At 37.9% G+C, this 23164-nt stretch overlaps 1 protein-coding gene across 4 annotated transcripts in view; it reads right to left on the bottom strand.

The window, feature by feature from the left end:
- The window catches only part of LOC100371240 (GREB1-like protein), a 119877-nt gene extending 99531 nt beyond the window's left edge, over window positions 1-20346 (bottom strand). For 3 of the 4 annotated variants that reach the window (XM_085493138.1, XM_085493140.1, XM_085493139.1), the window contains exon 1: window positions 20265-20346. The gene's annotated coding sequence lies outside the window, so the exon portion shown is untranslated. The remainder of the gene's footprint in view (window positions 1-20264) is intronic. The other variant, XM_085493141.1, reaches the window with a different exon arrangement.
- Between the last annotated feature and the right edge of the window lie 2818 nt (window positions 20347-23164).

Here is a 23164-nt window from a genome sequence, read left to right as displayed (position 1 = left end):
GTAAGCAGAAATACTTTGAGTGTGCATGAATGTATGGTTAATGATAATCAATTTATTAAAAAGACTTGGATGAAAATGAACCAAGTGGATACAACAAGAACGAAACACGTACACATGTACTAATTCTATTCTCACCTTGTATTGAATTTAATGTTGTATTCAAACTCCAAATGTCGGCCCATACAATAAATCAACATCATAGGTTACATCCAAAAGTCAAAACATTATGATAAATATTTACTTAATATAATTTCCAAATACATGTACTGGGTTTAATTTTAAGCAGATTTGATTTTGTGTTTGGATATTGAACAAAATTTGTTGATTTACATGACCAAGATCTAGTTTTGGACTAGCAGAAATGCTTGATTTTGAATTTTTAGCACAAAAAAGGCTGTCATATGGCCATCTTGAATCAAATTGCGAAACCAAAGAACATGTATGCGCATAAAAAGATGCACACTGTTTTCAATGTAATTGGTCAAGACATGTCAAAACACAAGTCCTCGTTTTGTGTAACTGGGACCAATAATTAAAGCACAGCCAATATTTAGTTTTCTTCCCTAGATACAAGCGGCAATGCATACTGCCACAATGCTTTGTTTTACAGATGCAATGGTATGACACTGCTACAGTCATTTACCAGGTTACCATAGTGATTATTTCCACTATGCAACTGCTAAAAAAATTTTACTCAATAAATTGTCACTGTATCACTCTTTAGGCAGTAAGAGTTTTGTAAGTAAATAATTATATGCAATTTGTAATTAAGTGTTTTTTGGTATGGAATAATTATGCAAGTGTAATGAAAATTTTTGCCACCACAGTGGTTTGAATATTTGGAGAGAACACTAAACCTACAAGGTACATTTTACTCTAGTTTACTTCAAATATACACTGTACATATGTAGACTTTTTATCATCAAACTAATTCGTCTATTCATGTATTGCTGCTTCATGAAAATGCTTCAAGAATGGAATGCTCTTTACAAAATATTTACTATCATACCGTATTTGCTCTAGTATTAGAAGTGCATCAGGGTGTTAGCCAGCCATCAGTCCAAACAGACTGGCCACTTTTTCCCATTTTTTGTTTTTTCAATTGTTCTTTGATAACTGTATCAAAATATATTGAAAACCATTAACATTTTCATGAAGTTGATTTGTTTTGGACTGGCAGTTGCAAATTCCTGGCTAATAGCCTGAAGTGCATACACTTTTTGCATTGGAAGAATTAGCCTAATTTGAATAATCCAGTAAATACTATGGTACATGTAATTTTGGGTTTATATGTGCTTGCATCAGAGACATGCTTCTAAATAGAGAAAATATGCTTTAAATTTTTAGAAATCACATTTTTTAAATCTTATCAAGATCAAAACACTCAGTAAGCCATGCCTGTTAGCATTCATATTCAGTTCAGAGTAGAGCCAATTTAGAAAATATTAAAAACAGTTTTTTACCTAAATCCAAGACTGTTAGCACTCTCCATTAGCCTACATAGAATATGATAAATGAAATTTGAAGTGGTAAAGTGATTTATATTCTATTAGCCACAATAACTACTTAAAATTCTGAAAATTCAATATTATGCAATTTTATAGCACAATGCATGATGTAAGGAAATAATATCCACTACATTCTATATAATGAGGTATTTTTTCATGCATAATAAATTCAAGTATTACTACATATATGTGGCTAATGTGGCAAATAACATAACATGCTAGTCGCCACACGGTGGTTAATGATTGTCATGACCCAACTCTACAGTGCAAGAGTTTTCTTTCCAAAATTGTTTTCATCCATGCAATACTAAGCCAAAATTACTTTCCGATTAATGAATGATTAAACACATGATGATATGTTATATAACATGGTAATCATCATATGTATAAACAAAACAGGTATTAAATTGAAATCTGGTATTTAACCCTTTATCCTAACAGCCCCATGTATGTGCATTGACTTGACCAAATGAGGATAAAGCAATACCTTTTTCTGAGGATGAAATTAGCTTTCTGTGGGCAACTTGTTTTCAAAAGATGGATATTTTCCTCAATAATTCATGTTTTTTTTTGAAATTATATCCATTGATGGTACAAGAGATATAATCTGTTGTAGCCAAATATTAGTAATTCGCTATTGTCGATGGGTGAAAGGTATTACATGTACAGTGGTGGTGGTGCCACCACATTGGTATAACAACACCACAGTCGTATTTTGACAGCCACAAGGACATATTTTTGTTTGTTGAATGATTTAATATGTTAATCATCATAATTTCTGTGTAGAATGAATGATATGCTAGACTCAATACCGTCTATCATCATGAGACTTTGACTATAGACTAGAGAACCAGTCTGGAGGGGTGTGGGTGGGCCTTACGTATGGGTTATTTACGTATGCAAGTTTCCATGATAATATACGAGGGGCGTTCAATAAGTAATGCTCCACTTCCAGTTGTCTGATCTAGATAAAATTTCAAGCTATCAAAATCAAGAGGCGGGGCAAGATCCGCAAAGGTATCCTCCCCTCCTGCAAGACATTGCTCCGGTGCACAACTTGCATGTCGCCAGATCAGAAGCACAGGCTCTCCTGACCTTGCACCCTCTGATTTTCATTAATCTCCTATGGGAAATGGGTAAAGGGCATTACTTATTGAACGCCTCTCATAGTGAGATCATGAAAACAGCCAATCAGTGATGATACAGAATTCCATGCCGTCTACGCATATACATGTACGTAGCAATTCACGAGGGTATTCTCGAGTGTACTGGGAAATGCACTCTGAATGGCTGGATTACAGGCTAATGATATGCAAATTAGTATGCACATTTTTGCCACAACAGTGGTTTACATTTCTGTTGGGGACACTGGTTAACTATGCATCCAAATTAGATCATCAAAATTTGAAGAGATGGGAATTCAAAAAGATTAGCGTACCTTCATTGGGATGTGGTTCGATAACTGTTGAGAAAAATTTTGGGGAGCCAATTAGATGCATGTGATAAAATCCTGTCATAATTGGTGAAAAGAATTTTCTCTTGAAACAAATTAATGGTGGACCATCTGTAATGAAGGGAGATCTTTTCACATATACATGTACCCAGAACTTTTTGTTTGTACTTTCTTTTTTTAATACCAAGTTTTAAAAAATAACTCACTGATTATTAATCCTAAATACTAATCCGACAGTAGCATTCCTAAGTAGCAGACACTCTACCTACAGTGAAATTTAGCTTACCATTTTCAAAAAAAATTATTTACCTGATTTTGTAATCCAAATTCTACTCACCACCTACCTTAGTTTGAATGAGTGTACAAAAACAATACCTGGGTTGAGGTGAGTGTATAAAAACAATACCTGGGATGAGGTGAGCGTACAAAAACAATACCTGGGTTGAGGCGAGCGTATAAAAACAATACCTGGGATGAGGTGAGTGTATAAAAACAATACCTGGGTTGAGGTGAGCATACAAAAACAATACTTAGGATGAGGAGCATACAAAAACAATACCTGGGTTGAGGTGAGTGTATAAAAACAATACCTGGGATGAGGTGAGCGTATAAAAACAATACCTGGGTTGAGGTGAGCATACAAAAACAATACCTGGGATGAGATGAGCGTACAAAAACAATACCTGGGTTGAGGTGAGCGTATAAAAACAATACCTGGGATGAGGTGAGCGCACAAAAACAATACCTGGGTTGAGGTGAGTGTATAAAAACAATACCAATACCTGGGTTGAGGTGAGCGTATAAAAACAATACCTGGGATGAGGTGAGCGCACAAAAACAATACCTGGGTTGAGGTGAGTGTATAAAAACAATACCTGGGTTGAGGTGAGCATACAAAAACAATACCTAGGATGAGATGAGCGTACAAAAACAATACCTGGTTTGAGGTGAGCGTATAAAAACAATACCTGGGATGAGGTGAATGTACGAAAACAATACCTGGGTTGAGGTGAGTGTATAAAAACAATACCTGGGATGAGGTGAGTGTATAAAAACAATACCTGGGTTGAGGTGAGCATACAAAACCAATACCTGGGTTGAGGTGAGCGTAGAAAAACAATACCTGGGATGAGGTGAGTGTATAAAAACAATACCTGGGTTGAGGTGAGCATACAAAAACAATACCTGGGATGAGGAGCATACAAAAACAATACCTGGGATGAGATGAGCGTACAAAAACAATACCTGGGTTGAGGTAAGCGTATAAAAACAATACCTGGGTTGAGGTGAGCGTATAAAAACAATACCTGGGATGAGGTGAGTGTATAAAAACAATACCTGGGTTGAGGTGAGCATACAAAAACAATACCTGGGATGAGGAGCATACAAAAACAATACCTGGGATGAGGTGAGTGTATAAAAACAATACCTGGGTTGAGGTGAGCATACAAAAACAATACCAGGGTTGAGGTGAGCGTACAAAAACAATACCTGGGATGAGGAGCATACAAAAACAAAACCTGGGTTGAGGTGAGCGTACAAAAACAATACCTGGGATGAAGTGAGCATACCAAAACAATACCTGGGATGAAGTGGGCGTACAAAAACAATACCTTGGTTGTGGTGAGCATACAAAAACAATACCTGGGTTGAGGTGAGCGTAGAAAAACAATACCTGGGATGAGGTGAGTGTTTAAAAACAATACCTGGGTTGAGGTGAGCATACAAAAACAATACCTGGGATGAGGAGCATACAAAAACAATACCTGGGATGAGGTGAGTGTATAAAAACAATACCTGGGTTGAGGTGAGCATACAAAAACAATACCAGGGTTGAGGTGAGCGTACAAAAACAATACCTGGGATGAGGAGCATACAAAAACAATACCTGGGATGAGGTGAGTGTATAAAAACAATACCTGGGATGAGGTGAGCGTACCAAAACAATACCTGGGATGAAGTGGGCGTACAAAAACAATACCTGGGTTGAGGTGAGCATACAAAAACAATACCAGGGTTGAGGTGAGCGTACAAAAACAATACCTGGGATGAGGAGCATACAAAAACAATACCTGGGATGAGGTGAGTGTATAAAAACAATACCTGGGATGAGGTGAGCATACAAAAACAATACCTGGGTTGAGGTGAGCGTACCAAAACAATACCTGGGATGAAGTGGGCGTACAAAAACAATACCTGGGTTGTGGTGAGCATACAAAAACAATACCTGGGATGAAGTGAGCGTACCAAAACAATACCTGGGATGAAGTGGGCGTACAAAAACAATACCTGGGTTGTGGTGAGCATACAAAAACAATACCTGGGATGAGGTGAGCATACAAAAACAATACCTGGGATGAGGTGAGCATACAAAAACAATACCTGGGTTGAGATGAGCGTACAAAAACAATACCTGGGTTGAGGTGAGCGTACAAAAACAATACCTGGGATGAGGTGAGCGTACAAAAACAATACCTGGGATGAGGTGAGCATACAAAAACAATACCTGGGTTGAGGTAAGTGTACAAAAACAATATCTGGGATGAGGTGAGTGTATAAAAACAATACCTAGGATGAGATGAGCGTACAAAAACAATACCTGGGTTGAGGTGAGCGTATAAAAACAATACCTGGGATGAGGTAAGCGTATAAAAACAATACCTGGGATGAGGTGAGTGTATAAAAACAATACCTGGGTTGAGGTGAGTGTATAAAAACAATACCTGGGTTGTGGTGAGCATACAAAAACAATACCTGGGATGAGGTGAGCGTACAAAAACAATACCTGGGATGAGGTGAGCCTACAAAAACAATACCTGGGTTGAGATGAGCGTACAAAAACAATACCTGGGTTGAGGTGAGCGTACAAAAACAATACCTGGGATGAGGTGAGCGTACAAAAACAATACCTGGGATGAGGTGAGCATACAAAAACAATACCTGGGTTGAGGTAAGTGTACAAAAACAATATCTGGGATGAGGCGAGTGTATAAAAACAATACCTAGGATGAGATGAGCGTACAAAAACAATACCTGGGTTGAGGTGAGTGTACAAAAACAATACCTGGGTTGAGGTGAGTGTATAAAAACAATATCTGGGATGAGGTGAGTGTATAAAAACAATACCTAGGATGAGATGAGCGTACAAAAACAATACCTGGGTTGAGGTGAGCGTATAAAAACAATACCTGGGATGAGGTGAGTGTATAAAAACAATATCTGGGTTGAGGTGAGTGTATAAAAACAAATCCTGGGTTAAGGTGAGCGTACAAAAACAATACCTGGGTTAAGGTGAGCGTACAAAAAAATATCTGGGTTGAGGTGAGCGTACAAAAAAATACCTGGGATGAGGTGAGCATACAAAAACAATACCTGGGTTGAGGTGAGCGTACAAAAACAATACCTGCGTTGAGGTGAGGGTACAAAAACAATACCTGGGATGAGGTGAGCCTACAAAAACAATACCTGGGATGAGGTGAGCCTACAAAAACAATACCTGGGATGAGGTGAGCATACAAAAACAATACCTGGGTTGAGGTGAGCGTACAAAAACAATACCTGGGTTGAGGTGAGGGTACAAAAACAATACCTGGGATGAGGTGAGCGTACAAAAACAATACCTGGGATGAGGTGAGCCTACAAAAACAATACCTGGGTTGAGGTGAGCATACAAAAACAATACCTGGGTTGAGGTGAGGGTACAAAAACAATACCTGGGATGAGGTGAGCGTACAAAAACAATACCTGGGATGAGGTGAGCGTATAAAAACAATATCTGGGATGAAGTGGGCGTATAAAAACAATATCTGGGATGAGGTGAGTGTACAAAAACAATACCTGGGTTGAGGTGAGCGTACAAAAACAATACCTGGGATGAGGTGAGCATACAAAAACAATACCTGGGTTGAGGTGAGTGTATAAAAACAATATCTGGGATGAGGTGAGTGTATAAAAACAATACCTAGGATGAGGTGAGCCTACAAAAACAATACCTGGGTTGAGGTGAGCGTACAAAAACAATACCTGGGTTGAGGTGAGCGTATAAAAACAATACCTGGGATGAGGTGAGCCTACAAAAACAATACCTGGGATGAGGTGTGCCTACAAAAACAATACCTGGGATGAGGTGAGTGTACAAAAACAATACCTGGGTTGAGGTGAGCGTACAAAAACAATACCTGGGTTGAGGTGAGGGTACAAAAACAATACCTGGGATGAGGTGAGGTGAGCGTATAAAAACAATACCTGGGATGAGGTGAGTGTACAAAAACAATACCTGGGTTGAGGTGAGCGTACAAAAACAATACCTGGGATGAGGTGAGCATACAAAAACAATACCTGGGTTGAGGTGAGTGTATAAAAACAATATCTGGGATGAGGTGAGTGTATAAAAACAATACCTAGGATGAGGTGAGCCTACAAAAACAATACCTGGGTTGAGGTGAGCGTACAAAAACAATACCTGGGTTGAGGTGAGCGTATAAAAACAATACCTGGGATGAGGTGAGCCTACAAAAACAATACCTGGGATGAGGTGTGCCTACAAAAACAATACCTGGGATGAGGTGAGTGTACAAAAACAATACCTGGGTTGAGGTGAGCGTACAAAAACAATACCTGGGTTGAGGTGAGGGTACAAAAACAATACCTGGGATGAGGTGAGGTGAGCGTACAAAAACAATACCTGGGATGAGGTGAGCCTACAAAAACAATACCTGGGTTGAGGTGAGTGTATAAAAACAATATCTGGGATGAGGTGAGTGTATAAAAACAATACCTGGGATGAGGAGCATACAAAAACAATACCTGGGTTGAGGTGAGCGTACAAAAACAATACCTGGGATGAAGTGAGCATACCAAAACAATACCTGGGATGAAGTGGGCGTACAAAAACAATACCTGGGTTGTGGTGAGCATACAAAAGCAATACCTGGGTTGAGGTGAGCGTAGAAAAACAATACCTGGGATGAGGTGAGTGTTTAAAAACAATACCTGGGTTGAGGTGAGCATACAAAAACAATACCTGGGATGAGGAGCATACAAAAACAATACCTGGGATGAGGTGAGTGTATAAAAACAATACCTGGGTTGAGGTGAGCATACAAAAACAATACCAGGGTTGAGGTGAGCGTACAAAAACAATACCTGGGATGAGGAGCATACAAAAACAATACCTCGGATGAGGTGAGTGTATAAAAACAATACCTGGGATGAGGTGAGCGTACAAAAACAATACCTGGGATGAAGTGAGCGTACCAAAACAATACCTGGGATGAAGTGGGCGTACAAAAACAATACCTGGGTTGTGGTGAGCATACAAAAACAATACCTGGGATGAGGTGAGCGTACAAAAACAATACCTGGGATGAGGTGAGCATACAAAAACAATACCTGGGTTGAGATGAGCGTACAAAAACAATACCTGGGTTGAGGTGAGCGTACAAAAACAATACCTGGGATGAGGTGAGCGTACAAAAACAATACCTGGGATGAGGTGAGCATACAAAAACAATACCTGGGTTGAGGTAAGTGTACAAAAACAATATCTGGGATGAGGTGAGTGTATAAAAACAATACCTAGGATGAGATGAGCGTACAAAAACAATACCTGGGTTGAGGTGAGCGTATAAAAACAATACCTGGGATGAGGTAAGCGTATAAAAACAATACCTGGGATGAGGTGAGTGTATAAAAACAATACCTGGGTTGAGGTGAGTGTATAAAAACAATACCTGGGTTAAGGTGAGCATACAAAAACAATACCTGGGTTGGGGTGAGTGTACAAAAACAATACCTGGGATGAGGTGAGCCTACAAAAACAATACCTGGGTTGAGGTGAGCGTACAAAAACAATACCTGGGATGAGGTGAGCATACAAAAACAATACCTCGGATGAGGTGAGTGTATAAAAACAATACCTGGGATGAGGTGAGCGTACAAAAACAATACCTGGGATGAAGTGAGCGTACCAAAACAATACCTGGGATGAAGTGGGCGTACAAAAACAATACCTGGGTTGTGGTGAGCATACAAAAACAATACCTGGGATGAGGTGAGGGTACAAAAACAATACCTGGGATGAGGTGAGCGTACAAAAACAATACCTGGGATGAGGTGAGCATACAAAAACAATACCTGGGTTGAGATGAGCATACCAAAACAATACCTGGGATGAAGTGGGCGTACAAAAACAATACCTGGGTTGTGGTGAGCATACAAAAACAATACCTGGGTTGAGGTGAGCGTAGAAAAACAATACCTGGGATGAGGTGAGTGTTTAAAAACAATACCTGGGTTGAGGTGAGCATACAAAAACAATACCTGGGATGAGGAGCATACAAAAACAATACCTGGGATGAGGTGAGTGTACAAAAACAATACCAGGGTTGAGGTGAGCGTACAAAAACAATACCTGGGATGAGGAGCATACAAAAACAATACCTCGGATGAGGTGAGTGTATAAAAACAATACCTGGGATGAGGTGAGCGTACAAAAACAATACCTGGGATGAAGTGAGCGTACCAAAACAATACCTGGGATGAAGTGGGCGTACAAAAACAATACCTGGGTTGTGGTGAGCCTACAAAAACAATACCTGGGATGAGGTGAGCCTACAAAAACAATACCTGGGATGAGGAGCATACAAAAACAATACCTCGGATGAGGTGAGTGTATAAAAACAATACCTGGGATGAGGTGAGCGTACAAAAACAATACCTGGGATGAAGTGAGCGTACCAAAACAATACCTGGGATGAAGTGGGCGTACAAAAACAATACCTGGGTTGTGGTGAGCCTACAAAAACAATACCTGGGATGAGGTGAGCCTACAAAAACAATACCTGGGATGAGGTGAGCATACAAAAACAATACCTGGGTTGAGATGAGCGTACAAAAACAATACCTGGGTTGAGGTGAGCGTACAAAAACAATACCTGGGATGAGGTGAGCGTACAAAAACAATACCTGGGATGAGGTGAGCATACAAAAACAATACCTGGGTTGAGGTAAGTGTACAAAAACAATATCTGGGATGAGGTGAGTGTATAAAAACAATACCTAGGATGAGATGAGCGTACAAAAACAATACCTGGGTTGAGGTGAGCGTATAAAAACAATACCTGGGATGAGGTAAGCGTATAAAAACAATACCTGGGATGAGGTGAGCATACAAAAACAATACCTGGGTTGAGGTGAGTGCATAAAAACAATACCTGGGTTAAGGTGAGCATACAAAAACAATACCTGGGTTGGGGTGAGTGTACAAAAACAATACCTGGGATGAGGTGAGCCTACAAAAACAATACCTGGGTTGAGGTGAGCGTACAAAAACAATACCTGGGATGAGGTGAGCATACAAAAACAATACCTGGGTTGAGGTGAGCGTACAAAAACAATACCTGGGATGAGGTGAGCGTACAAAAACAATACCTGGGATGAGGTGAGCATACAAAAACAATACCTGGGTTGAGGTGAGCGTATAAAAACAATATCTGGGATGAGGTGAGTGTATAAAAACAATACCTGGGTTGAGGTGAGCGTACAAAAAAATACCTGGGATGAGGTGAGCATACAAAAACAATACCTGGGTTGAGGTGAGCGTACAAAAACAATACCTGGGTTGAGGTGAGCATACAAAAACAATACCTGGGTTGAGGTGAGCATACAAAAACCAATACCTGGGTTGAGGTGAGCGTACAAAAACAATACCTGGGTTGAGGTGAGGGTACAAAAACAATACCTGGGATGAGGTGAGCATATAAAAACAATACCTGGGTTGAGGTGAGGGTACAAAAACAATACCTGGGATGAGGTGAGCATACAAAAACAATACCTGGGATGAGGTGAGTGTACAAAAACAATACCTGGGTTGAGGTGAGTGTATAAAAACAATATCTGGGATGAGGTGAGTGTATAAAAACAATACCTAGGATGAGATGAGCGTACAAAAACAATACCTGGGTTGAGGTGAGCGTATAAAAACAATACCTGGGATGAGGTGAGCGTATAAAAACAATACCTGGGATGAGGTGAGTGTATAAAAACAATATCTGGGTTGAGGTGAGTGTATAAAAACAAATCCTGGGTTAAGGTGAGCGTACAAAAACAATACCTGGGTTAAGGTGAGCGTACAAAAAAATATCTGGGTTGAGGTGAGCGTACAAAAAAATACCTGGGATGAGGTGAGCCTACAAAAACAATACCTGGGTTGAGGTGAGCGTACAAAAACAATACCTGGGTTGAGGTGAGGGTACAAAAACAATACCTGGGATGAGGTGAGCCTACAAAAACAATACCTGGGATGAGGTGAGCCTACAAAAACAATACCTGGGATGAGGTGAGTGTACAAAAACAATACCTGGGTTGAGGTGAGCGTACAAAAACAATACCTGGGTTGAGGTGAGGGTACAAAAACAATACCTGGGATGAGGTGAGCGTACAAAAACAATACCTGGGATGAGGTGAGCCTACAAAAACAATACCTGGGTTGAGGTGAGCATACAAAAACAATACCTGGGTTGAGGTGAGGGTACAAAAACAATACCTGGGATGAGGTGAGCGTACAAAAACAATACCTGGGATGAGGTGAGCGTACAAAAACAATACCTGGGATGAGGTGAGCGTACAAAAACAATACCTGGGATGAGGTGAGTGTATAAAAACAATATCTGGGATGAGGTGAGTGTATAAAAACAATACCTAGGATGAGGTGAGCCTACAAAAACAATACCTGGGTTGAGGTGAGCGTACAAAAACAATACCTGGGTTGAGGTGAGCGTATAAAAACAATACCTGGGATGAGGTGAGCCTACAAAAACAATACCTGGGATGAGGTGTGCCTACAAAAACAATACCTGGGATGAGGTGAGTGTACAAAAACAATACCTGGGTTGAGGTGAGCGTACAAAAACAATACCTGGGTTGAGGTGAGGGTACAAAAACAATACCTGGGATGAGGTGAGCGTACAAAAACAATACCTGGGATGAGGTGAGCCTACAAAAACAATACCTGGGTTGAGGTGAGCGTACAAAAACAATACCTGGGTTGAGGTGAGGGTACAAAAACAATACCTGGGATGAGGTGAGCGTACAAAAACAATACCTGGGATGAGGTGAGCGTACAAAAACAATACCTGGGTTGAGGTGAGTGTATAAAAACAATATCTGGGATGAGGTGAGTGTATAAAAACAATAACTAGGATGAGATGAGCGTACAAAAACAATACCTGGGTTGAGGTGAGTGTATAAAAACAATACCTGGGATGAGGTGAGCGTATAAAAACAATACCTGGGTTGAGGTGAGCGTATAAAAACAATACCTGGGATGAGGTGAATGTATAAAAACAATACCTGGGTTGAGGTGAGCGTATAAAAACAATACCTGGGATGAGGTGAGTGTATAAAAACAATATCTGGGTTGAGGTGAGCTTATAAAAACAATACCTGGGTTAAGGTGAGCGTACAAAAAAATACCTGGGATGAGGTGAGCATACAAAAACAATACCTGGGTTGAGGTGAGTGTATAAAAACAATATCTGGGATGAGGTGAGTGTATAAAAACAATAACTAGGATGAGATGAGCGTACAAAAACAATACCTGGGTTGAGGTGAGTGTATAAAAACAATACCTGGGATGAGGTGAGCGTATAAAAACAATACCTGGGTTGAGGTGAGCGTATAAAAACAATACCTGGGATGAGGTGAATGTATAAAAACAATACCTGGGTTGAGGTGAGCGTATAAAAACAATACCTGGGATGAGGTGAGTGTATAAAAACAATATCTGTGTTGAGGTGAGCTTATAAAAACAATACCTGGGTTAAGGTGAGCGTACAAAAAAATACCTGGGTTGAGGTGAGCGTACAAAAAAATACCTGGGATGAGGTGAGCCTACAAAAACAATACCTGGGTTGAGGTGAGCGTACAAAAACAATACCTGGGTTGAGGTGAGGGTACAAAAACAATACCTGGGTTGAGGTGAGCGTATAAAAACAATACCTGGGATGAGGAGCATACAAAAACAATACCTGGGTTGTGGTGAGCCTACAAAAACAATACCTGGGATGAGGTGAGTGTACAAAAACAATACCTGGGTTGAGTTGAGCGTACAAAAACAATACCTGGGTTGAGGTGAGGGTACAAAAACAATACCTGGGATGAGGTGAGGGTACAAAAACAATACCTGGGATGAGGTGAGCCTACAAAAACAATACCTGGGTTGAGGTGAGCATACAAAAACAATACCTGGGTTGAGGTGAGGGTACAAAAACAATACCTGGGATGAGGTGAGCGTACAAAAACAATACCTGGGATGAGGTGAGCGTACAAAAACAATACCTGGGATGAGGTGAGCGTACCAAAACAATACCTGGGATGAAGTGAGTGTATAAAAACAATATCTGGGATGAGGTGAGTGTATAAAAACAATAACTAGGATGAGATGAGCGTACAAAAACAATACCTGGGTTGAGGTGAGTGTATAAAAACAATACCTGGGATGAGGTGAGCGTATAAAAACAATATCTGGGATGAGGTGAGTGTATAAAAACAATAACTAGGATGAGATGAGCGTACCAAAACAATACCTGGGTTGAGGTGAGTGTATAAAAACAATATCTGGGATGAGGTGAGTGTATAAAAACAATAACTAGGATGAGATGAGCGTACAAAAACAATACCTGGGTTGAGGTGAGTGTATAAAAACAATACCTGGGATGAGGTGAGCGTATAAAAACAATACCTGGGTTGAGGTGAGCGTATAAAAACAATACCTGGGATGAGGTGAATGTATAAAAACAATACCTGGGTTGAGGTGAGCGTATAAAAACAATACCTGGGATGAGGTGAGCGTACAAAAACAATACCTGGGTTGAGGTGAGTGTATAAAAACAATATCTGGGATGAGGTGAGTGTATAAAAACAATACCTAGGATGAGGTGAGCCTACAAAAACAATACCTGGGTTGAGGTGAGCGTACAAAAACAATACCTGGGTTGAGGTGAGGGTACAAAAACAATACCTGGGATGAGGTGAGCCTACAAAAACAATACCTGGGATGAGGTGAGCCTACAAAAACAATACCTGGGATGAGGTGAGTGTACAAAAACAATACCTGGGTTGAGGTGAGCGTACAAAAACAATACCTGGGTTGAGGTGAGGGTACAAAAACAATACCTGGGATGAGGTGAGCGTACAAAAACAATACCTGGGATGAGGTGAGCCTACAAAAACAATACCTGGGTTGAGGTGAGCGTACAAAAACAATACCTGGGTTGAGGTGAGGGTACAAAAACAATACCTGGGATGAGGTGAGCGTACAAAAACAATACCTGGGACGAGGTGAGCGTACAAAAACAATACCTGGGATGAGGTGAGCATACAAAAACAATACCTGGGATGAGGTGAGCATACAAAAACAATACCTTGGTTGAGGTAAGTGTATAAAAACAATATCTGGGACGAGGTGAGTGTATAAAAACAATAACTAGGATGAGATGAGCGTACAAAAACAATACCTGGGTTGAGGTGAGTGTATAAAAACAATACCTGGGATGAGGTGAGCGTATAAAAACAATACCTGGGTTGAGGTGAGCGTATAAAAACAATACCTGGGATGAGGTGAATGTATAAAAACAATACCTGGGTTGAGGTGAGCGTATAAAAACAATACCTGGGATGAGGTGAGCGTATAAAAACAATACCTGGGATGAGGTGAGTGTATAAAAACAATACCTGGGTTAAGGTGAGCGTACAAAAACAATACCTGGGATGAGGTGAGGGTACAAAAACAATACCTGGGATGAGGTGAGCATACAAAAACAATATTTGGGTTGAGGTGAGCATAGAAAAACAATACCTGGGATGAGGTGAGCATACAAAAACAATAGCTGGGATGAGGTGAGCGTACAAAAACAATATTTGGGTTGAGGTGAGCATAGAAAAACAATACCTGGGATGAGGTGAGCATACAAAAACAATAGCTGGGATGAGGTGAGCGTACAAAAACGATACCTGGGATGAGGAGAGCGTACAAAAACAATACTTGGGATGAGGTGATTGTACAAAAACAATAGCTGGGATGAGGTGAGCATACAAAAACGATACCTGGGATGAGGTGAGCGTACAAAAACAATACTTGGAATGAGGTGATTGTACAAAAACAATACCTGGGTCGAGGTGAGCGTACAAAAACAATACCTGGGATGAGGTGAGTGTACATAAATACTACCTAACTAACGAAAAGTGGTGTTCAGCACACTGAAAGAATCAAAACATCACGCAAATGCCGTCTTCTACTCCTGTAAACATACATACAATAATTAAAACTGCCTGAGCATTGCACATTATTCAGTACAATACAACAAATAATGTTATTTCTTTGGTTTGCTATGAAATATATGTAAAATTTGTTCTATTGTGAAGGAATGTTTCAGAAACTTTATCTATTCTGAAAAAATGCTGAAATCAACCATGGTTTCTTGAGCACAAGTTGACCTCCCATGCTGCCCTTTGACCTGATGCATATGTAGATCAAGAATTCCATTAACCAATCAGAATAATACCTCATTCTTTCTGATTACTCGCCATTGTAAAGAATGCATTTTGGTTTAATAAATTTATTAACATTGAAGTTTCAGTCTGATCAGTTCATTTCACTGCGGGATTTTTTTTTTAAAGAATAAACAAGAACTGAAGAAATATTAACAGCTTTGAAGATGACAAATGTATTTTACCTATACGTGTCTTTTCTATGACACTAACTCAATCATATTTTTTTTTTATTTGTAATCTGTATTTTTTAACCATGTTGCCTTCTGACAACAAAGGACACACCAGGTATGCCATCTAATGTTTTTGTAATCACTGATTTTAAATCTAAAAATTCCACCAGTTCAAAATTTCACCTTATTTTTTTTTCAAAACTAATTATTTAAAAGTGGTTGAAACAGTATATAAAAACACCTGTGGAGGGGGTTCGCAATTTCACAGAATATATTTATGAGAAATAGTGACCTTAGAAAACTTGTACCAGTCTAAATGTACATTTTGTTAATCCTTGTTACTATATTTGAACACAGACAAAAATATATTTAGACTGTTGAGCTGCAGGCCCGATTAAAGTTACATATACCGTATTAGCTCTATTAGAAGCACATCTCGAACAAAGGCACAACAAATCTTTGGAAGGATTTTTCAAGCAAACCAAATACTATATTTCCTAGTTAGTAGTTGAGTGTGTTTGAACTTCAATAACACATTTGAATAGTATTTCAAAATATGTCAATAAACAAAGAGTACATTCTGTTTCACATTACTACAAGGGGCAGTAATTCAATGCAGAATTCTGGTAAAATTCTTAAATTTTTTTTCTACAATTTGCGTAAATTCTGACTATTAATTAAGCCACACATTATCATCCCAAGATACCAATAAAGTTACATCAATGTTCTAGAAGTATGACTTCCAAAAAAAAGTAAACACGGTTATAATCACATATATTTAAGGAATGTAAATGCATTTTCACCAAATTTACTTTATTGTTATTGTTTTATTAATTTTATTTATAGTGTACTGCTATTTGAATCCTCTGCTGTAACACCAACGATTCATTTACTTGGACTGTGTTATTCCAGAAGTGGAATCATTAATGAAAGTTATCCTCAGATTTTAGCATCTATAGTAAATGTATATAAAGGCCAGTCATCAAAACCAGGGAGCCTTCCACTGTATATTGTAAAATTCTTTATTTTAGCTGGAATTAACTTTCACTGATTTCACTGAGTTGAATGTGAAATATAGGAAAAAAGGTATACTGTAGAATACTTTATTTTCGCTTGGAATTTATTTTCGCTATTTTCACTTAAGAAATGATTCCGTGAAAATAAAATCCAGCGAATATACTTTTTTTCCTATATTTCACATTAAACTCATCAAAAATCAGTGAAAATAAATTCCATACAAAACGCCCAAAAAGCCTTTTCAGCGAAAATTAATTCCAGCGAAAATAAAGTATTCCACAGTATTCGCTGTATTTTATTTTCACTGAATCATTCCTACAGCAAAAATTAATTCCAAGTGAAAATAAAGTATTTCACATCAGATGCCACCAATTTACCAACAATCTCTGTTGAATTAGGCCTATATTTAAAGTGTGACAATGCACAGCAAAAACTGGTGTCATTTCCCCTTGTAGATGATTTTTTTATTTATGCCATTTCTGTTACATTTACACTACAGTACAATGTAAATAGTTATATTTTCACTGCCATCAATTTTCGCATTTACATGATTTAAAGGTGTTCAGAGAAAAATTTTTAGGAAAGGTCTTAATGACCCATCACCGCCACCACCACCCTCTCCCCCGCCAGGGCTTCCTGTATCCATTCAGCAAAGGATGGATTTACTGGTAAGTGGCTAAATAAAACTAAATTTGTTTTTCTCATATATACTGTAGTAGGCAGGAATTTTCACAACAAAATAAGTGAATTTATGATCAGTTTAAAATAATAAAACCAAAGCATGTAAAGCTAGCTAATACATATACCGGTAATATGACCCACAGTTACATGTGGGAGTTGGCATAATCTGAGGTAGCAGCCGAGCTATATACTTACTATCAAGCATGGAATCAACTAAGCTTGTGATTGAGATTATTTGGGTGATAATTCTCATTAACAGAGAATATGTTCCCCCAAAAGTACCAGGATGTATAGTGTTTAGGGAGTTATACACACACCCCCACACACACAGCTTGTTGGGATGGAGTGAACTTTTTATACACTAATATTTTCTGGTCAGGCTGTGTAGAAACACAAAGCAGATAATCTCCCAATAAAATTGCAGAATCGCACAAGCGTGCTCGTAACATGTAGTTTCATGTATTAAATCAACAAATCTTCACGACTAGGCATCAATCAAAGGTTGTTTTTCGGTTATGTATTGTCAACGACCAGCACATTCAACCAAAAATAATTTGGTGTTCATTTCATTTAAAAAATGTTAATGAGTCAGTTTGGAACAAAAATGAAAGAACTGCAAGCTCACAGACTAACACAGAACAACCCATTTTGTGACAAGTCGTGAAGGTGTTAAAAACTGAACTTACAAGACTGAGCAATATTGCAATAGAACAAAACATTGATAAATTATAAGAAAGTAATGAGTAAAATCAATAATGGATCAACAGTCTGTCTTATTCATATACAAATTCAATCAACGAATGAAGACACTGGATGTATAATGTTTAGAACTCAAATTAATATTATACGGTGTTCATTTTCAAATCTGACAACAATGTAAGAGCATATGCAAATTGCAAGCTGGGATTGTTAAATGTGAGCATCAGCCGTTGGCTAATACCCAAGCTGCCTAATATGGTCACGACCCACATCACCTAACAGTGATTCATGAAAGAGACAGAGCACCATGGAAAATATCAATACTGTGACTATTACAAAAAACATCCATCTACAAACTGATTCCTCAAAATAAAATTGTAATCTGTATATGCTTTGTATTTTATTCTACTTTGTTTTGCATGCAGCAGTACAGGCACAATGACACCGCTTTTATATCAGTTATAACAAATTATACAATGCATTAATTAATTAATTCATTTTGAAAAAAAAGCTTTTTCATATCATATTTCTTTCACTTCTGGGAACAATGAGACTGTCATACCTCTATAATCCAAATAAAGCAGAGTTTTAAAAATAAATATGTTCATATCTCATTCACAAAACAGAACACAGCAGAACAGCCAAAAAATGCAAAGTGAAATTAAACAATGATAATTCGTTTCAGGTCAACGAAAATTAATAAAACATTAAAACAGAATAATTTGATTTTTTGGGATGATAATTCCCTTAATTAATTGTTATCAGCGTATGAAAGATTATAAAATCAATTTAAAACAAGTGATTAACTAGTACTAATCAGCAAAATTACTGCAGCTTGGTGTCAAACTAGACTTTGCTAACTTAAAATTATTTTTGATTAAATATTAATAATATAAAATTAAGTTTTTTTTGCCTTATTTTTTAGAAATGAAAGCCAAGCCTGAAAAAAATGTGGTACATTAAATAATATTTAAGAGAAAAAAAATGCTAAAAAACATGAAAATATGTAAAATAAAATAATTTTCAATGCAGAATAACTGTGTGGTAAAAAACACCCATTTACTGCCTTGGTTATGTTAAACCAGCCCCACAAAAACTACCCTTGATACCCTTCGATCTGCTGTACTACATTCTGCACTAGCTTCAGCAGCAAAGATCAGAGAAATGCATCACAAGAACCATGGCAATAGTAATTACAAACAAAAAAAAGACAACAATTTTTAAATCTGAAACCAATTACAATCATTTTTACCCTGATATTATGAAGACAGATTACAAAAAATAATCTAATTGAATCATGAAAATATTTGATGTAAGCAAACAAACATTGGAAAAAAAGTGGTCTGTACAGCTCCAGGTACAACACAAATTTTTCCTGGTATTTTAAATATGAAACCACACCGAAGCTTACTCGAACGCATTGCGATTAATTAATAACGGCCAGTGCATGTTTTGGAATATACCGGTATATTACAAAAAAAAAAAAACACAATGAAGAGAACAAAACAAAAACCGTTCTTCTGGGTGGATATACATTTTACGAATAATGTTATTCTATCAATACATGACCTTAAACTAAGTAATCGACTACACACACAAAACATACGATCATCAACGATTTTTCGATTTTAAATATAAACGTTTGCTTTTTGAAGTTTTTTTTTATTTATTTGTTCGTCGAAACTAGTCCTGCTTTGCACTGGCTAATTACGCATTCAGAACCAGTAGTACAGTGACGGGTCCACACACGTGTTAAAATGCAGTGGAGTGAGGCATAATGCTAGCCAGCCCAGACAACAACACATAACATACACTACGCCTGTGTGAAAAATTAAATTTGGCGCTAAATGTACAAAATCTACATGTGAGCCTCCGAAAACAACAACAACATGTGTACCGGTTAGAAGTTAGTTAGTCGGTGTTCGCGATCGACTTCGTTTCTGCTGCGGAAAATTATATCTGTTGTCTGTAAAAGTTAATATGCAATTATAAGCAACATGGCTGGTCCGTCTGTCTGGGCCTCCTCCATTTTTTCAAGGCCGTCATAGGTGGGTCAAGGTGATATAAACGGGGTAAAACTCATCGGAAACAACCCCAAAGTAGTTCAGAAGAAAAGCCCACACCGCACTACCCGACAGAGACTATGTTTTACGCCACGGATACGGAAAATGGTGCAGAACTTACCAAGTTTAGGGCGACCTTGTCTGTGTTGTTGCTCAGCTATTCATCAAGCGTTACGCGTCAGACTGTGACGTCAGAGGACGTTGCAGACCAACGATGGGCCATTCGCGTGGAGGGGTGAGAAGGCTAATATGGAGGGGCCTAAAACGGACTGTTCCAAATTGCTTGGCATCGTGAACGCGGGAAGTGTTGTCGCGTTCATTGCAACGATCGTGTAATTCGCTAAAGACTATTATTTGAAAATTTTCCACGAGAATATGCGCTTAAAATTCTCCCAGTGTTCGACCAATAGTCATACGCTGAAGAAAACGTCCCTCTGGTGGTCCCCGTATTGTGATGGTAGGAAAGCCATTGCCGACAGTTATTTGCATGTTATTACCATAACCAGACTGTTACGACACTCCAAAAGTGTTATGTAAGGCGTGCCGTTAATGTGTATTTGCAACGTCAACCAGACAATGATAGCACGTCTAATGATTACATTGTTTTTTTCATTAAAGAATCAGTATATAAGTTGTATTCGAAGGACTGCAGTTCACGCAATCTACATTCAAGGAATGAAACCTGAGGGGGGGGGGGGGGGTACCCCTCCCGTGTATGTGTTTTATGGGGACGTAATGTAAATGTAGCCGACACTTTATGACTCCTTATTATGCCAATTTGTTTATAAAGGTGAGACAAATACAATTTAAAATATTTAATTATTGATTTGCTTGAATTTACCTCAACCGACATTAATTTGAATAGCTCGAAATAGCTTTTCTAAAACGTATACATTCAATAATGTGGAACATGTTTAACATCAAGACAATGCAATCAACTTGAACATGGAATTGCAAAAAATTAACCAACTTGAACATGGAATTGCAAAAAAATTAACCAACTTGAACATGGAATTGCACACAAAAATTAACCAATTTGAACATGGAATTGCAACAAATTAACGAACTTGAACATGGAATTGCAACAAATTAACCAACTTGAACATCGTATTGCAACAAATTAACCAACTTGAACATGGAATTGCAACAAATTAACCAACTTGAACATGGAATTGCAACAAATTAACCAAATTGAACATGGAATTGCAACAAATTAACCAACTTGAACATGGAATTGCAACAAATTAACCAACTTGAACATCGTATTGCAACAAATTAACCAACTTGAACATCGTATTGCAACAAATTAACCAACTTGAACATGGAATTGCAACAAATTAACCAACTTGAACATGGAGTTGCAACAAATTAACCACCTTGAACATGGAATTGCAACAAATTAACCAACTTGAACAAAGAATTGCAACAAATTAACCAACTTGAACATGGAATTGCAAAAAAATTAACCAACTTGAACATGGAATTGCACACAAAAATTAACCAATTTGAACATGGAATTGCAACAAATTAACGAACTTGAACATGGAATTGCAACAAATTAACCAACTTGAACATCGTATTGCAACAAATTAACCAACTTGAACATGGAATTGCAACAAATTAACCAACTTGAACATGGAATTGCAACAAATTAACCAACTTGAACATGGAATTACAACAAATTAACCAACTTGAACATGGAATTGCAACAAATTAACCAACTTGAACATCGTATTGCAACAAATTAACCAACTTGAACATGGAATTGCAACAAATTAACCAACTTGAACATCGTATTGCAAAAAATTAACCAACTTGAACATCGTATTGCAACAAATTAACCAACTTGAACATGGAATTGCAACAAATTAACCAACTTGAACATCGTATTGCAACAAATTAACCAACTTGAATACGTAATTGCAACAAATTAACCAACTTGAACATGGAATTGCAACAAATTAACCAACTTGAACATGGAATTGCAACAAATTAACCAACTTGAACATGGAATTGCAACAAATTAACCAACTTGAACATGGAATTGCAACAAATTAACCAACTTGAACATCGTATTGCGACAAATTAACCAACTTGAACATGGAATTGCAACAAATTAACCAACTTGAACATGGAGTTGCAACAAATTAACCAACTTGAACATGGAATTGCAACAAATTAACCAACTTGAACAAAGAATTGCAACAAATTAACCAACTTGAACATCGTATTGCAACAAATTAACCAGCTTGAACTTGGAGTTGCACAAATTAACCAACTTGAACATGGGATTGCAACAAATTAACCAACTTGAACATGGAATTGCAACAAATTAACCAACTTGAACATGGAATTGCAACAAATTAACCAACTTGAACATGGAATTGCAACAAATTAACCAACTTGAACATCGTATTGCAACAAATTAACCAACTTGAACTTGGAGTTGCACAAATTAACCAACTTGAACATGGAATTGCAACAAATTAACCAACTTGAACAAGGAATTACAACAAATTAACCAACTTGATCATGGAATTGCAACAAATTAACCAACTTGAACATAGAATTGCAACAAATTAACCAACTTTAACATGGAATTGCAACAAATTAACCAACTTGAACATGGAATTGCAACAAATTAACCAACTTGAACATCGTATTGCAACAAATTGACCAACTTGAACATGGAATTGCAACAAATTAACCAACTTGAACATAGAATTGCAACAAATTGACCAACTTGATCATGGAATTGCAACAAATTAACCAACTTGAACATAGAATTGCAACAAATTAACCAACTTTAACATGGAATTGCAACAAATTAACCAACTTTAACATGGAATTGCAACAAATCAGCCAGTGTTTCGATGTATTTTCTAGTGTCTTTGGATGAACGAAGTGTTTGTCAAAACAAATTTTTGACCAAATATTATGTGTGAATCAGGAGTGATCACGACCTGTTATAAACACTGGTGGATCCAGAAATTCGGTAGAGGGCGCTTTTATTGACGTGGC

This window comes from Saccoglossus kowalevskii, chromosome 18, assembly GCF_978046115.1.
Source record: "Saccoglossus kowalevskii chromosome 18, keSacKowa6.1, whole genome shotgun sequence".
Lineage (NCBI taxonomy): Eukaryota > Metazoa > Hemichordata > Enteropneusta > Harrimaniidae > Saccoglossus > Saccoglossus kowalevskii.
This window is presented reverse-complemented; position numbering and strand designations above follow the sequence as displayed.